Genomic DNA, 5,709 nt, shown 5'->3' with positions numbered 1-5,709 from the left:
AAAAAAGGAAAAAAGGCACGCACCAGCTGTCTTTTAAGATTTACAGGAGCTGCTGCAAGACACTTCTGCCTACAGCTCCTTGGCCAGAGCTGGTCACATCGTCACACCGCCTGCTGAGGACTTTCATCATAACAGACTCTGTTATGATGATCAATGAGCTCAGTTAAAAATGTGTGGTTATATCAATAAAGAAAAATGAGAGTACGAAATTTGGAGGACAACTACAAGTATCTGCCACTGAGTGGAAAGAGGAAACTGATCATAAAGGATTACAAAGATCATTGAATTAACTATGAATCATTGCTTTGAAGCTCCAAATTTGCCCTCTGGCCAATGGGGAGTCACTGAAGGGTTTTGATGGAGGACTTTGGATTACCACATTTCCATTTATCATTAGGATTGATGACAGACTGTAGAGAGTAAGATTGGAGACAGAGGGACCAGTTAGGAGATTGTTATGTTGATCTTGGTGAAAGATGATGGAGGTCTCAACTAAATAGCAGTAGAGAGATGGGGCAAAGGAAAGAAAAGGTGAAACACCAAGATCGTTACTTACCATGCTAGGTAAGTAGTAAGGGGCAGAATTTGAACCCCAATCTTTAATGCAAGTCCATGTACCATGAGATTCATCTGTTTTTTAAAAAATGTTTTAATTGACAAATAAAAATTGTATATATTATGGTGTACAGCATGATGTCTTAAAATATGTATACATTGTGTAATATCTAAATCAAGCTAATTAACATATGCGTGACCTCACAAACTTATTTTTTATGGTGAGAACATTTTACTACTACATTTACATCTACTGTCTTAGCAATTTTCAAGTATACGTTATTATTATTATCACCAAGTTGTACAATAGGTCTCTTGAACTTATTCCTCTTGTCTAACTGAAATTGTATATCCTTTGATGAACATCTCCCCAATTCCAACTGCCCCCATCCAGCCTCTGGTAACCACCATTCTACTCTTTACTTCTATGAGATCAACTTTTTTCACATATAAGTGAAATCATGTAGTATTTGTCTTTCTGTTCCTGGCCTATTTCACTTAACATAATGTCCACCAGGTTTACTCATGTTGTGCAAATAACAGGATTTTCTTCTTTTTAAAGGCTGAAGAGTGTCCCATTGTGTATATATTCCACACTTACTTTATCCATTTTTCCACTGAAGGGCACTTAGGTGGATTCCATGCCTTGGCTATTGTGAATAATGCTGCAGTGGACATGGGAGTGCAGATATCTCTTTGACATACTGATTTTATTTTATTTGGATACACACCCAGTAGTGGGATTGCTGGATCATATGGTAATTCTATTTTTAGTTTTTTGAGGAAACTTCATACTGTTTTTCATAATGGCCATACTAATTAATAGTCTTACCACAAGTGTGCAAGAGTTCCACTTCTCTACCTCTTGCCAATACTTATTATCATTCGTCTTTTTGATAATAGTCATTCTAACAGTTGTGTGGAGATGAGACTCATGTTTCTTAATCAACATTATAGTAAGCTGGATTTCAAACTACCACAAGCACTTTGCATCTATGTCATGTTGTGGAAATCAGATTTACCATGGTCCAGACCCAGGAACTAAAGAGTCCAAAAGCAACACAACATTTGTGACACGATAACATTTTGAGATATTTTGTATTTTCTCTGCCTGCATTCAAGCAGATAGAAGACCCTGGGCTCCCTTGTCTTATGGGAGGTCTGAGACAGGACTTCCTGGGTTTTATTCCTAAAAGCCTAAGCACATGCCAGAGGAGAGAGTTTGAAGAGAGAAAGATTTTATCCAGGCTAGGAAGACAGTTTTCTTTTTCTTTTTCTTTGCAAGACAATTTTATTACTTGTAACAAGTAAGGAGAACACAGGAGATAGTTCCCAAATCAGTGTCTGTCTGAGCAAAGGGCTGGGTCAGGTTTTATAAGCATAGGGTAATGAGGCATGATCTGACTGGATCTTGCAATGAGGTGATGCCAGAAGCATGATCTGACTGGATCCTGCCATGGGGTGATGCCAGAGCTCAAACTGATTGGATCCCGGATCCTGCCATGTGAATCCACCTTTTTTTTTTTTTTTTGAGTTTGAGTTTGAATTTGACAAATTTATTGGTATTTTAGTAAAGACATTCATCTCAGTCGTTTCTCTCTCCCAGCTTGACCTTAGGTTAATATTTCATTTGGGTCAAGTAAAGAATATGTAGGAGAGCTATGTTGCTTTAACAAGAAAATGGACAAAAATGGATAGTTTGCCTCATTAAAGTAAGTTAAATTCATGTATCTTGATATAATGAAATCATATAAGAACTAAGAGTTCTATATATATTTCCATTGTTTTACTTGGGGCCTATTCTAAACTTAAATGCTAGTGAACAAAGTGTTAGGAATATACACAGGCTGCTTCTCTAGAGTTATTACCGACTAAAAGAGCTCAGCAAGCAGTTACCACCAATAAAACAGTCTGAAGCTGCCTCCAAATACAATATTGTAGGAGTTTTCAAGGAAATTTTTATACTGTATGTTTCTTTTGTCTGTGACAATGCTTTTAAAGATGTGCTTGTTACTTTTTTTTAAAAGTTCATATACAATACAAAAATACAAAAACAAACACCCTACAATACACAAATCTAACAAGGTATATGTGGTAAGATTCCAAAAAATGTTTGAAGATGCATTTCCTTTCCTTCTATTTCAGTATCTAAAATGTGCTTTTTGAGAGGCCATTGGTCAATATGTATACATTTAAAATAAACCATATAATTTTACTAGTAAGAAAGCCAGTAGTTAAGTTCAATTCAAATTGGATTTCATATTAAATCCTTAGACAAAGTTACAGAAAGTGCATCTTCTTGTTTTCCATCTTCATACAATGTTAAATTTTTTTTGGTGTTTATACCTCGTAAAAAATAAAAACAGCCAAATACTTAAGCAATATGTACATTTAAATTTTTGGTGGTGGCTTGTATTTTAAAAAACCGCCTCCTTAGGATTTGTGTCAAGTTCTGGTGAAAATGCTTACAGGAACTAGCTAATAAACAAAAAACAAGAGAAGCAAATTGAAAATACTGATTTACTTTTGTAGCAAATGGTTTTTCTTTGAGGACTAATGAAGATAGACAAGACCCATTAAGGTGAAGTGGGCTATTTCAAATATTCAACAGTTTACATTTTTAAAAAATTCTTTTAAGAGCTACGCATCTGTATCCACTGACAGCAATGCAATACCTAATTTATGATGATTTGAAACAAAACAAATGCCTATAAGGAAGAAAAGCTATATTTTAATTTTATCTAAATTTACTTTCAGTCAATAGTTCATTAGCATTTTCCTCCCAATACAATACTCCTTCTCTCTATAAGGCTGTTCCTGGGAGCCAGACAAGTTTAGGTAATAAGGGAGTTAAGAGAGTAAGTGCTTGCAGTTTTAAACAAACAATAACTTTTTGTTTCCCTCTTAATGTGCTAATAGTTGTGTCTAAAAAAATGCAATTCTTAAAAAGATACCATTTCTGATTTATTTATTATCTGTAACCTTTGGAAACTAATCACATGAAACTACAAAATTAGCAAATGTCTTGAAATCTGTAGACAAAACATAAATTACCTCTAATTTCAAACTCTCATTTATTAGTGTACCACTCAATCTTTTAAAAAAATGAAAAAGAAAAAAAAAAAAGCGGCTCCAAAGATAGTCTTATACCATTCTTTAAAAAGAGAAACTGTTCCTTTTAACTTTACACCCATCCCACACCCCAATTTCAAAACATCATTTAATTGTCTTGGTCATGGACATTTCCAAGATGAGATTTTATATTTTGTCCCCATAGTTTCTGGTTATCAGAAAACCCATGCTTTCCTTTATTGAAGGAGTTCGGTCCAGCTGATGTTGGTGTATCCATCTTCATCTTCATTAAGAGCTGCTGCTACTGAAAATTTTTGGAGCCAAGAGTTGGAACAGTTTCTTTAGGCTTACTTGATCCAAGTTTGATGGATATGGCTGACGCTTTCTTTGTCGTCTACCTATCGCAAATCCAAAGTTGGAGATCTTTGTAGGCTTTGTTGGGAGGTCTGCAGCTTCTTCACTGATCGTTTCTCAGAGCTGCGACTGGAACTTTCCCCTCCATTACTGGAAGAAACAGTTTTAGCTTTCACAGGTTTTTCTGTTTCTTCCTCAGGTCCTCCGGTAGCTCCAGCTCGCTGCGACTTTTCAGGCTTCTTCTCTCCCCGCTTCTCGGCCGCCATTTTCCCCACCACGGCCTCCCTGGTATCCACTTCTTAATTCAGTCCAATAATAAAAAAAAGAAAGAAAGAAAGAAAGAAAGAAACCTACAAAACAATTTCAAAATGAGGATCTTATATTCCACTAAATGATATTTACTAAAAGTTTAAAATACAGACATTTTCAATTTATAGAAAGATGCAGAGTTTAACTCCCAAGTATCTTTATTGAACAGCATCAATAGAAAAGAAGGTGTTTATTACTTGGTGTTTAACAGAAAATACATTTATTACATGTTTAAAATTTCACATAGATGAAATATTTCTATAGCTTTCTCCTTTGTTTTTATAAACTTCTTATAAAACATATCTTTCTTTCAAAATAAACAGGATAACTTTATGTATTTATATGTTTCAGAAAAATATATAAAATGTGGGAAATAAGTGGCATTCAATATATGTTATTACATGGACATATGAGTAAAACAAAATGGTACTCTACTATATTATATAAAAATAATGCATTTTGCTTTTTTTGAAAAATAAAGGATTATGGTCTTGGAAATCTTTTTCCATAAGTAAATAGAGAAATACACCATTTATTTTAGATGTCCATGATGATTGAATTCATAGATATATAGTAGTTGCCTTTCTGCAGTTTTAGTTACCCACGGTCAACCACAGTCTGAAAATATTAAATGGACAATTTCAGGAAAAAAAAAAAAATCAGTCCACTAGCCTTCCTTTATGCACTTAGGTTTTGCCTGTGGTTGCATACCTGGTTCATCTGGGCCATACTCAGGTCATGTGACCTTTAACCTGGCCAAGCTCATCTCTTCAGCAGCCACAGAGCATAGTGAGCTAACCAACTGCGGTCAGCGTTTAATTGGGGATGAAGCTTGATCTTATAGAGGTGCTCTGCTAAGGCGCCTTTTCCTGGCTCCCTTTCAGGAACACGCATGCTCGCAGAAGCCATTACAATCCCGTCGTGCAGCAGCCTGTGCTATTGACCAGCCTAGAAGTCATTTTTCGACTCAAGGGGAGAAGGGTGGGTTTCTGCTCTTTCCTTGCACCATCTGAAGGACACGGCAGAAGATAAGGGAAAATGGCCATGAGATGCTCCAGCGGAGCTGGGTCCAAGGCCTGGCGCTCACCAAAGATTGCACTACTCTCAGCATGGTACAGGAAGACAACTGATGGGACAATGCAAGCTGGGACAATCTCCAACCCAAAGGGTATCTCAGAAAACAGCACTAGGTGAGACCACAGCACAACCCCAGTCAACCTTTAAATCAGAAAAGGAGCTGGAGGATGCAATTCATTGATGTATAGAAAGTTTTAAAAAGTAAAAACTGAAATACAGAAAACAAAGTTTGCAATGTGTAAGAAATAAAGGACTGAAATTTGTACCTACAACTCAGCCCAGTAGTGGAATCCTGTTTGACAACGAGGTTTTCTTTGCCTCAGGGAAGCATAGGGAAGCTAT

General features: G+C 36.1%; 1 pseudogene; it reads right to left on the bottom strand.

Moving 5' to 3' along the window:
- Positions 1-3,284: 3,284 nt before the first annotated feature.
- Positions 3,285-5,492, bottom strand: LOC100985269 (PEST proteolytic signal-containing nuclear protein-like; annotated as a pseudogene).
- Positions 5,493-5,709: the final 217 nt, after the last annotated feature.

This window comes from Pan paniscus, chromosome 10, assembly GCF_029289425.2.
Source record: "Pan paniscus chromosome 10, NHGRI_mPanPan1-v2.0_pri, whole genome shotgun sequence".
In the NCBI taxonomy this organism is placed as follows: Eukaryota; Metazoa; Chordata; class Mammalia; order Primates; family Hominidae; genus Pan; species Pan paniscus.
This window is presented reverse-complemented; position numbering and strand designations above follow the sequence as displayed.